Source organism: Mercenaria mercenaria, chromosome 14 (genome assembly GCF_021730395.1).
Source record: "Mercenaria mercenaria strain notata chromosome 14, MADL_Memer_1, whole genome shotgun sequence".
NCBI classification, from domain to species: domain Eukaryota; kingdom Metazoa; phylum Mollusca; class Bivalvia; order Venerida; family Veneridae; genus Mercenaria; species Mercenaria mercenaria.
This window is the reverse complement of record NC_069374.1, coordinates 27,785,861-27,798,161: the sequence shown is the minus strand read 5'-3', so window position 1 is coordinate 27,798,161 and position 12,301 is coordinate 27,785,861. Positions and strand designations below refer to the sequence as shown.

The 12,301-nt window shown below is 33.5% G+C and overlaps 1 protein-coding gene across 14 annotated transcripts in view; it reads left to right on the top strand.

Moving 5' to 3' along the window:
• The window catches only part of LOC123527108 (G-protein coupled receptor dmsr-1-like), a 442,014-nt gene that overhangs the window by 276,982 nt on the left and 152,731 nt on the right, over nucleotides 1-12,301 (top strand). For 11 of the 14 annotated variants that reach the window (XM_053523126.1, XM_053523120.1, XM_053523124.1 and 8 more), the window contains one exon: nucleotides 3,955-4,024. The exons of the other annotated variants lie outside the window; for them this stretch is intronic. The gene's annotated coding sequence lies outside the window, so the exon portion shown is untranslated. The remainder of the gene's footprint in view (nucleotides 1-3,954; nucleotides 4,025-12,301) is intronic. 14 annotated transcript variants of the gene reach the window in all.

Sequence of the window (12,301 nt, the reverse complement as noted above, 5' to 3'; positions counted from 1 at the left end):
AACTAAATCACCACCACAATATACCACAGGTGGCAGTAACGTACCTAGGATACAGTATGGATCCATGAGCCATATGCACTTAAATTTACTACAATTATAATGTTTTCTTAGGAAAAAAATGACAAAAAGCCATTTTGAAAAAAATTTTGCTCCTGTGACAATGAGCCATGAGAAAGGTGATCAAGAACAGTTTGACATGTGCATTGCTTCCAGGTCCGTATTTTTTTTTCAAAACAATATTTCCTTATCAATGGTTGGCCGCCTTTTTGGCAAAAGATTAATCTTTCAGAAAAACCTTCCTTCAAAACCCAGTTCCAAACCGTTTACGCATCACGAGCGAGCAACGGCATACAAAACGATAGTGATTTCTCCACCCGAATAAATCCCACACATTTTTCGCTCCGAAGTCTCCCCCGTAAAACAAATCAAGTACACCATGTCAGTTAAAAATAGCACTGCAAGCAGTCAGAATAGGCTAAATGTAAACTAACAAGACTAAAAATAAGGTTCAATTCTACTTAATTACTTACCAGTTGTTATTTATTTGAATTTGGTAAATAATCCTCGTGAGCCATCGCTGCTTGTTTATATTCGGATACTCTTTGGATTTTATCGCTACGTTTGAAATACGTAAACTGTCTCCGCCAATGAAAACGTTCTTTACAACCACCGTCTTGTCAACGGTAATCATGGCAGGCGAAGATAATTTCCGAAAGCGAAAATTATAAATAGCGAATTTGTAAGTAACAAAGTAGGATTGAACCTAGTTTTTGGTCTTGTTAGTTTGTGTTTAGTGTTGTTATGAACGGTTATAACGTTATTTTAAACTCGCACTGTGTGCTTGATGTGTTTTAGGGGGGAGACTTCGATGCGAAAAATGTGTGGGATTTATTCGGGTGGAGAAATCACTATCGTTTCGTATGCCGTTGCTCGCTTGTGATGCGTAAACGGTTTGGAACTGGGTTTTGAAGGAAGGTTTTTCTGAAAGATTAATCTTTTGCCGAAAAGGCGGCCAACCATTGATAAGGAAATATTGTTTTGAAAAAAAAATACGGACCTGGAAGCAATGCACATGTCAAACTGTTCTTGATCACCTTTCTCATGGCTCATTGTCACAGGAGCAAAAATTTTTTCAAATGGCTTTTTGTCATTTTTTTCCTAAGAAAACATTATAATTGTAATAAATTTAAGTGCATATGGCTCATGGACCCATACTGTATCCTAGGTACGTTACTGCCACCTGTGCAATATACCAGACCAATTACGGCAAAGCGCCTAGCAGTACAAACGAACACGCACATGCCACAGCAAGTCCACTAACCCAATAAGATTAGTTTCGATACTGCTTTATATACGAGCCCGAATTGTACTACACATTCGTACTGGTTCAACATTTGCATATATATACTCAAATCTCTGTTTTCATGTCTCACAAATCAGTAGTGACTTTTTAGTCTTTATAACTGATTGGGACCAGAGAAGCTATATTTTCTCTCTCTGAAAGTTAACTGGATCTGGAGGATACATTGAATATATATAGATAATTTGTGTTAAGGGATATAATTATATTCAGAACAGTTGACTTTCCCATACGTGAGATCCGCTAGGATACAAGTTCGCATTATAAATTATAATATAGTAGAGAGAATTAATTAATACGAACTAAATCACCACCACAATATACCAGACCAATTACGGCAAAGCGCCTAGCAGTACAAACGAACACGCACATGCCACAGCAAGTCCACTAACCCAGTAAGAATAGTTTCGATACTGCTTTATATACGAGCCCGAATTGTACTACACATTGGTACTGGTTCAACATTTGCATATATATACTCAAATCTCTGTTTTCATGTCTCACAAATCAGTAGTGACTTTTTAGTCTTTATAACTGATTGGGACCAGAGAAGCTATATTTTATCTCTCTGAAAGTTAACTGGATCTCGAGGATACATTGAATATATATAGATAATTTGTGTTAAGGGATATAATTATATTCAGAACAGTTGACTTTCCCATACGTGAGATCCGCTAGGATACAAGTTCGCATTATAAATTATTATATAGTAGAGAGAATTAATTAATACGAACTAAATCACCACCACAATATACCAGACCAGTTACGGCAAAGCGCCTAGCAGTACAAACGAACACGCACATGCCACAGCAAGTCCACTAACCCAATAAGATTAGTTTCGATACTGCTTTATATACGAGCCCGAATTGTACTACACATTGGTACTGGTTCAACATTTGCAAATATATACTCAAATCTCTGTTTTCATGTCTCACAAATCAGTAGTGACTTTTTAGTCTTTATAACTGATTGGGACCAGAGAAGCTATATTTTCTCTCTCTGAAAGTTAACTGGATCTGCAGGATACATTGAATATATATAGATAATTTGTGTTAAGGGATATAATTATATTCAGAACAGTTGACTTTCCCATACGTGAGATCCGCTAGGATACAAGTTCGCATTATAAATTATCATATAGTAGAGAGAATTAATTAATACGAACTAAATCACCACCACAATATACCAGACCAATTACGGCAAAGCGCCTAGCAGTACAAACGAACACGCACATGCCACAGCAAGTCCACTAACCCAATAACATAAGTTTCGATACTGCTTTATATACGAGCCCGAATTGTACTACACATTCGTACTGGTTCAACATTTGCATATATATACTCAAATCTCTGTTTTCATGTCTCACAAATCAGTAGTGACTTTTTAGTCTTTAGCCTTATATATATATATATATATATATATATATATATATATATATATATATATATATATATATATATATATATATATATATATAACAAATGTATTTGCTTGTTTGTAAGATATTTATATTAGGCGTAAAAGAAAATTGTTTGTTTCCGGTATCCCGACCTATCCTAAATTTCTGACCCGACCCTAAATGTTTTTATGGACTTGGAGATTTTTTTTTCAACTTTTCAACAAAAAGTTGCAAAACTGCACTTTTTATGTTTTACACATGGTCAGTGATGTTAGAAATCAACTTACTGATGCACTAAAGGCATAACCCCCTAACTTGTATTCATTTTTGACAACATTAATTTTGAAGCCAATTACGTCAAACAGTTTCATAGAAACCCCAGTCATGATGGATGATTAATCCGATTGTTAAATATCGCGTTAAAATGCCGTTTTCAGAACAATGCCACTCATATATGACTTCGCGTTTTATGTTATTTAATTGGATGATTCTCTAGACAGAAAGAAATATGTCACATGTCGGATACAATCGCAACCTCTGCCTCAAAATACGAAGAAAATAAAATTAATCTCGTACAGTTGGAATAACATGTATCAGAAATTGTTGACATGATTTGACACTTGTCATGTATATCTAATAACATATGAAGCAGATTTGTTTTCCTTTCTTAACAAGGTTAAGAAATTGCCAGTTCAGAAAGTGATTGTAAATAGCATTTCTGTTAGGCAGAAGTGCATACAGTTATATATTATTAACAATGAATAGAAAATTTAGGTTAATATTCTTTATAAAACTCAAAAATACGACTTACTTTTCGACTACTTTAGTTTGTTTTCAGCATACCTTAAAACATGGCAATTCTAATTGAATATTAGTCAATGTTTGTAAATTAGTTAGGCTGTATTTGTCAAAGAATAGTCAAATTAATAGCCAAAAAATAATTTGTTAATAGAAATCCCAATTAGAAATATGCAAGTTGCATTTTGACTCCAAGTAAAGAATGGTATTTTTGCCATTTTTTTCTCCCGGAAAAAAATGGCATTTATGGCCATTTATTTCAAGCCTGTCTTTAAGAAGGTTGTAAGTATTCCACTCTTTTTTCCACAACAGTATACTGCCTTGATCTTAACGTTTGTTTATGCATGCACCTCGAAAATGAGAGAACATACTGAACATGGCGTATTTCTATTTTCAGGCGTGCATTTAAAACACAAGTCATCATGTAAAGATATTATTTCTTATAGCCAAATAAAAACGTCATAAAGGTAAGTTGTATCAACTTTACATGTTTGCAACGCGTTCATTTACGTGTCTATATAATGCTAATTAAAAGAACAGATTTTCGGAATTTTATCATCTTTAAATTCAAACTTTTAGAGCATTCATTTTTGGTATTTGTTGCAAAGATAGAATATCAGCAAACAAATGTTTTGGAAGTTATTACTGGCGTGATGAAAGTTTTACATTGCATTTGAAAACATTCAGATGAAAAATCAAACTGATACATTAATGTTGCTATTTCTATCTGTGTAGAACTTAGCAGCTTTAAAAATATGACTTTCATCTGAAGTGAAGTGTTTTCTCTCTGGCATAATTATTGTGGTTATTAAACTACATTTATTTGATACTCTTATTACGCACACCGGTTTCAAAGCCATCTAGCTGACTTACGGAAGGTCTGTAATTCTTACCAGGAACACATCATTGCCTGACACAATGTATCGAAGAGACCATGACGCATTCCTCCGCCGTCAAAGGCTTGCTAAGGTCGCCACAAAAGTCCCAAACCTTCGCATGCGTAAACACGTTCAAAAGTGTTTCACTGTTGCTTTTCATAGACACAAAAAAAAACTTTAAATTTTAGGGGAAATCACACAATTTCAGTGACAATTTCTCCTAAGATTTATAAGATATGACCCAATTACCCGCAAAAGTCTAGTATTAATTGAAATCAGAATATTTACAGGACAGCAACTATAAAGAAACCACAAACGCCCAAACCAAATACGTGTATCGACTGAATATAAATATTCCTTACATTGAAAAATCTTACCGAATTGACAAAAATGTACATTGTAGCTTTAAATTAATTCAAGGGTAGTAACTCTGATATCAATGTGCACACTCAGACTACATTTTCTAGAAATCATCTTCCCGAAAATAGAAATAATTATATAAAATATAAACTTAGTCAATCAACTTGACTCTTTACATAGTTTTATTTCGAAAAATTAATACTCTAAAGTAGAATTCATCTTAAGAAACGTACATTTGTGTTTTTCATTTCAGTTGGCCTAATAACGACTGCTAACATGATCAATGTAGAAATTCTAAGAGATATATTTTGTCTTTGAAGTAAACTTACACAGTCACAAATATCTATACAAATCAGCTTCGTTTCACAAGAAATATTTTGGTGACATTAATGTCTACGCGTTATAAACTTGATGGACAAGACAATCTTACAAGCTCCTAGGGGAAATTAACAGATAATATATCTTCACATTCAACAGCCGGAGACGAGGTAGTACAAGTCATCGATTCCGAGACTTTCTGCTAAAAAAGTAAAAATTATCTTACCCGTAAGCCTTTCCGTTTGTACATTGCATTGATATTAGCTTGATCAACGCACAAAGGTAATATTTTATGGAAACATAAAATACTCTTCCGATATGTAAACGACGACATGAAATACAAATCAGCTCTGGCCTTTAACTAAATTAAAAGCCGTGATTTATGTCCATTACAGCGTGTGATTTTATAATCAGTCAGTATGGTTTCTAATGAGCATCGACATCAAAGTACTACAAAATGCCTTTAATCATGCAATTTGTATTTTGTCTTTTACACTGATTGGCGGTAAAAATATAAGTAAAAGACATATAATAATCATTGGAACATTATTTTGCCTAAGAAACTTTAAACTGATCAATAATCTTTCAACCGTATACTCAACGAAGAGAAGAAATGGAATAAAAACGAAAATGTTGCAGGCTCGGTTTGATTGAGCCTGTTCATGGACGGTAGTGGAAATGCATGCTACCGTCCACGCAGAACTCAACATTTACACATGCTACAAGTACAAAAACAATTTAGAGACATCCGCAGATGTATTCATACGGCGGAACCTTCAATGATACACAAGCGTGTAATTCCATGAAAAGCGGCGTATGGTCCCCAGTTAAAATCATGGGTTTGCCCTAAACGAGAAAACAATGGGCATACCTAATATTCTCTATTTATACGGATAACGCACAATAAAGCCTGGGCGCAGTATGCAAGGAATGAAAATCGTTTATGAATTAACTGCAACACGTGAGTGTATTCATTACAACGGCAACATAACAATCTTTCTAAAAATACAATATGATATACAATGATATAAGAACGTTTGGAGCATTAATTAACAAAGAATGTAATGTGCATATTCAATCTTCAATCATGGGCAAATATCTGAAAACAGGCGCAATTGACCTACACATTTAATTTACCATAATATTATTATAAACAATATTTCTATTTACGACTGTGAGAAGTTTCATTAAAATCTACATTGTAGAAAAGAATCTGTTAGTGAAATTGTTATTAAATTGTGATTTCCCCAGAGACGCCCATTACGAAAACGTATGCGAGGTCTATTTGGTTCAAATCAGTATAGCGAAAGAATAAAACATAAGACTATATCGTGTAATTTGCTGATTTCTTTTTAAGTATAATCTAAAGTGTCATTTTTTGAATTTCTTTTTGAATGGTTAGAACTAATTTTGATCCGAACGTGCAGAACTACTTTATATCAGACTATATCTGTAAAGCACACAAGGAAGACAACTGTGCAGGAAAATTTTTGATCAATACTAAGATTCCTGTCACTTATTAGTATAAATGGGTGTTTTCTTTTTAATTCCTCGAAAGAGTCGATTTATATTATGGCTGGTTCCTTGTGATACTGCTTAAAATTAGGCCATAATCAGTTGTATGACTCATTCATCACTGACAACAATTTGTATGTTTTGATACTGTGTCATGTTTTCCTAAACTAAACTATGTATGCAGACGCAATACAGTTGAAACTGACTTAGCGCCAACAGTTTTAAACAGTCGCTCGCTTAAAACAGCCAGTCAACAAACGTCCCAGACTGACTTTTGTTCTAATTTCAACATGTCGTCTTTCGCATCCACATGCCTTTAACAGCCAACCTGTGTTCCTCCCTTTACTGGCTGCGTAATAAAGGTTTGTCTGTAGTTCAGTTAGCAAACTGTCACCTAATTTGGATCATTATCGCGTTTGTTACAATGACCTGAAATATATTTAATTGGTTAGTTAGCGTTAAAAGGAAGTGGGTGTATGAATTGTATGTTATCAGTTACTTTTCATATACTGTATTATTGCTACGAATAATAATGCTCATTCACCTAGTCATAATAAATATTTGCAATAATTTATGAAATATTCATATAATTATAACTGGACAATTCAAGAACATAAAGAGCAATCGCACTTAATTTAGCGCCGGCCTCCTCCTACTAGGTGGAATAAGTTTGTATACCACTTGTATGAGTGGATTGAAACTTAACATATTTTGAGGTTGTTGACTTAAAACACAACATTCAAGTATGCACTGCCTATTTTAGATATATATGTATTTAAATGCACCAAAGTGCACAGTATAAAAATAGTATCATTTTTGGAAAGAGTTTTTTGAGCCAAAATACGAAAAAAAAACTGAATATAATATTTGGAAAACAGATGGAGACAGCTCCGCTTAAACGTTTTTGAGCTTAAGTAATTTGGTGCATGTATCAATTATATCCTGCAAACCATTCACATTTTAGCTCTAGGCATGAAAAAAATCATGCATAATTACTTCAGTAGTCAGTAATGTGAACAGAAAAATATGCAAATATCAAAGTGTGAAATATTTTGTAGTGAAAGGACCTTGTCTTCAAACAGACGATCTTCTACAAAAGTGAAAACCAACAAAAGTTCTGAAAGTAAAATGTTAGATGCATTACTGTGTTACCCTGTATAGCAGGCAGCATAAACATATTTCTTTTCCATTTCATTGAAATAACATAGATAGGATTAGGATTGCCCCTGTGTAAAGATAATTTAGGGTAAGTCTCTACATATTTGGTTACTGTAAAAATTTGTCGTCCAGTACACATGTTCAATATATCCAGTATGAATAAAAAGCAATGATGAAGTTTATATTCAAATCGAGTTTACTATTTTTATGCTAGGATGCTTTCTTATGGTTTTTAACATATATTTGACAATAAATGCATCTACACTGATCAAAGTTCCATACATTCAAGTCAGACAGTTAATTTCATTATAGTTTTCAACAAAATGAAAATAACCTATTTAGTTGTTTCTTCCATGAAATAAATCTCGCAAGAAAAGATGACAATATTTCAGATAACCGTGGCGGCTGTTTTACACGCTTGATCTTACTGAATTATATGATTCTCAAGACGTTTATAAATCACATTCTGTGATAGATTTTATTACATTTTCGGGGAAAGGTCACCAGTTCGGCAATAGAATATAATCGGTAATATAATAATATCACAAAGCTGGGAGAATAATTATCAAAAATTGGTTATATATTCCTTCAATAAGTCGCATTATTTGACACATGCTAATAATAAATGTTGACTTTAAAAGCAGATTTTAGTTTCCATTTGCATGACTTTAAGTCGAAATAACGACGTTATTTCTAAGGTAATCCATCTAAACTGCCTCATAAATGAACTTCTTTGTACGCCTTTTAGACATAGAATAAAGCATAAAAATACAATCATCAAACGGGAAGTCTGAATATTAAACCGACTAACCCACACATCATGGTGTGAAATTTTAACAATTCAAACGTTTTCTATATTTACCTTTATGTCGCATATTTGATGTTCTAATAATGTATTTTTCATCAAATTCTGTTGAAAATCTTTGTTTTCCTAATAAATTAAAAATACAAACATTCGTCAACTATTTCTGATAATTTAAAGGATTCCCGGTTTATAAAAACAGAATTCCGTTCAGCGAGGACCTTGCAAACATCACCTGACAGTGAGAGAAAATGACACCAAACATGATAATCAATAGAGCGCATACGTATAGATATCACACAATATTATGGCGTTTTGAAAGGTAAACAAACAAAACAATAACATAAAACTACGTTAACGGTTCAGTCAGTGTTTCTCGTTGACCGGGTGGTTACGGTATTCGTATTATACCTTTTCGTCGGGAGTTCGATTCCCGGAACCGTAAAATTTTTCTTTTTAAAAATGTATTTAACCTCTTTTCTTCAATATGATTCAACGAAGACAAAACGAGTTAGTTAATCTAGTTCTAACTTGTTCACTAACTTATATATGATACTATTGACAAGTAATTATGTTTTAAAACACTCCGCCTTTAATAAGATCTTATGTTTTTGAAGCTTTCCCGTGATATTTTTTAAATCTGTACTGGTTACATTTTTTTTTTTTTATAAAAGCAAAACCCGGTTATAATTTCATTATCGATTGATTTAAAGATTCTACCGATTTTGTACGAAAATAAGAACCAAACAATGAATTAGAAACCAGAGAAAAACAAACTTATACAAAGAATGTAATGCAAACAACAAAAAAATGATGGTCGGATGCAAGGTTGGAACCGTCAAAAGTATCACTACAAAATGAATATACATATCCATCCACTCAACCTACTACGCCATCAAACCAACCATTTATTTAATTTCTTATATATTTCATTTTAAACGCGAGTGCTACTGACTGTTTATTTACATATTACTAATAATAAAAACACCATAATACTGTACGATACCTATACTTACGTGTGCGTTCTATTATTAGTGACGGAAGCAAAATATGCGCATGCGCAGTTTTTGGTTTGCTGTCCACGTGATGATAGTGTCTAAAATAATGTCGCTTCTCGTTATATAAATATCAGTGTTTACAAAAATAAACCGTTGCAACGGTTTATAAAAGTGCATGAGAAAAACTACGAAAATTCGAATGTTCCCGTAATTCTGGAAACTAGAAACTGATCAACTATTTAGTTTGATATATGAAAAGTAAAGTAAATATAAGTAAATATATGAAACAGTGGCGGCATTTTGCCTTTCAGTGAAGAATTATTTTAAATATCACAAATCACAATGTGTTGGCTAGTCAATTAAAAATAGCAGCAACATAGCAGCAACTACGGTGAAACAGAGGAGACATGTATGTTTTATATACTAATACGTGCGCACGTAATATTAAATATAATGTGAACCTATTCGTACAGAAACATCAGCGCACATATTAAATACGTGCGCTCATACTAGTATAAGAAACATCTGTACACGTTTTAAGGTATGCGATCAACAAATACGTAAGTTTCGATGCCTGGTGAGCCCATGTTTTTTGGTATCATTTGAAAAGAGTTGTCCGCTGAACAAGAATTAGTAATTCAAATGACTATAAATAGTATGCACTAATCACTACAGACATGTTGTATGACTGCGAAATGATAAATCTTAGTCTGTAATAACTGTCTGTAATAACTGAATTTTTATGGAAGTACCACTGAAGACTGTAAAGTAAAAAATGAAAATTTTGTAACATAATTTTGTAATGTAATTTATATTTTCTTTTTCAGTAGACAATTAGACAATACAGTTCAAATGGTACCAAAACTATATGTTGTTAACCAGGCATCAATATTTGATATATTTTGATAGCAATGCTATATAGAACTTGCTTATTTGTGATCGGATACTTTAAGTTATACGTTCGCTCGAAATAGCTATTACGTGCACACGTAATAAATTATATATGAGCAGATACTTTTTACACCAATACGTGCACACGTATAAGTATAGGAAACCATCTGCGCACGTAGTGGTATAAACGCCTGTGCGTACGTAATACTTAGTACATGCGCACGAAACAGCTATTCCGAGCGCACATATTACTTAGTACGAGCACAGACGTTTTAATTACTAGTACGTGCGCACATACTATTGTACGCTGATGTTTTTAAACTAGTACATGCGCACGTATTAGTTATTACGTGCGCGCGTATCTAGACCGCATCTGTGCCACCGTAAGCAACAGATACACAAGACAGTACGTAATTTGCACAAATAAAATATGTCACCTGTTTTAGAGCATTACCTTTCAGATAGTTAAACATAAAACAGACCGTTCGGAAGCCAAAAACTAAATCAGAATCGGTTTCACTTCATCTGTTCATTACAGATTATGGAAAATGCAATACCTCTTATACTCCGTAGCACCGGGGTTGGTGGAAGGATTTTGTACAAATACAGTGAAAGGACCAGACAGTATAACAAGAGTGAATTCAGTTATGCAGATGCATTATATGACTGTCATATGTCATTTACAGACTTATGTTGTCATATTTAATAAAATATCAAAACCTTCCTATGGAGTAATGAAACAGAACACAGAAAAAATAAAAACGGTGCAGGGTGCCCAATTCTTATTATGGTTATTATGTCATGAGCTTGGGAGCTACTTTTGCATTGCCACGAGAAAACTTAGTGGTATTAACTCACGGGAACGAGTCTTTTCTGTACAGTTATAGCTGAGTAGAACAACACTATATGTCCGTCTCTTAAAATTACGTGTACGTTAACGGGAATACAATGATTTAGTAGTGTTGTTAAGAATAATTTTGATTTTGTTATTATTTCATCGTAATCAATCTGGGCGTGGGCAGTGTTGCATTTTCCATTACTGCTCATGAACAGACTCAATCAAACCGAGTCTGCAATTTTCACTGTTTGCCTTGTTCTCGGTGCTTCCGAGGGATCTACTTTTCAGATTTTATTTACTTCACAACAGCGGGTGTTAAGTGCTGTGTGGCGGCCGTAAAAAGTCGCCCCGACTTCATCTCAGTGTTTTTATATTTTCTGGTCCTTCGGGATCATCGATTTCAACTCATTTAAATTTGAAGATTGAATACTGCTTAAGCCGGTGCTAGGGGGCGTGGGCAGTGTTGCATTTTCCATTACTGCTCATGAACAGACTCAATCAAACCGAGTCTGCAATTTTCACTGTTTGCCTTGTTCTCGGTGCTTCCGAGGGATCTACTTTTAAGATTTTATTATCTTAAAATATGCTAGTGATATGCTTTATGCAATGAAATTGTTTTAATATATCCTGTACGATCGTATATCTATCTATCTATCTGTCTATTAAATGATCCAATTTTCTCTTATGGTACTCAAGGGAGTTGTAGATATCTTCTATCGATCCAGATTTATATAAAAAACGTGTTCACCTAATTTGATTGAAGAAACACACCCGAGTTGAAGTTAGTTTCACAAATCAGATATGTTTCCATTGAGCTGACTGTATATGCCATTGAGTAAATCTATCAAATAATCTGACGAATTTCTTTTTAAACGTAGAACGATTACATAGTAAACACATTTAAATTGAATGGAGATAAATAGTTTCAGTTTCACAGAGACTGTGATTTTTATATGGAACATATGCGATATACCATTGTATATAAA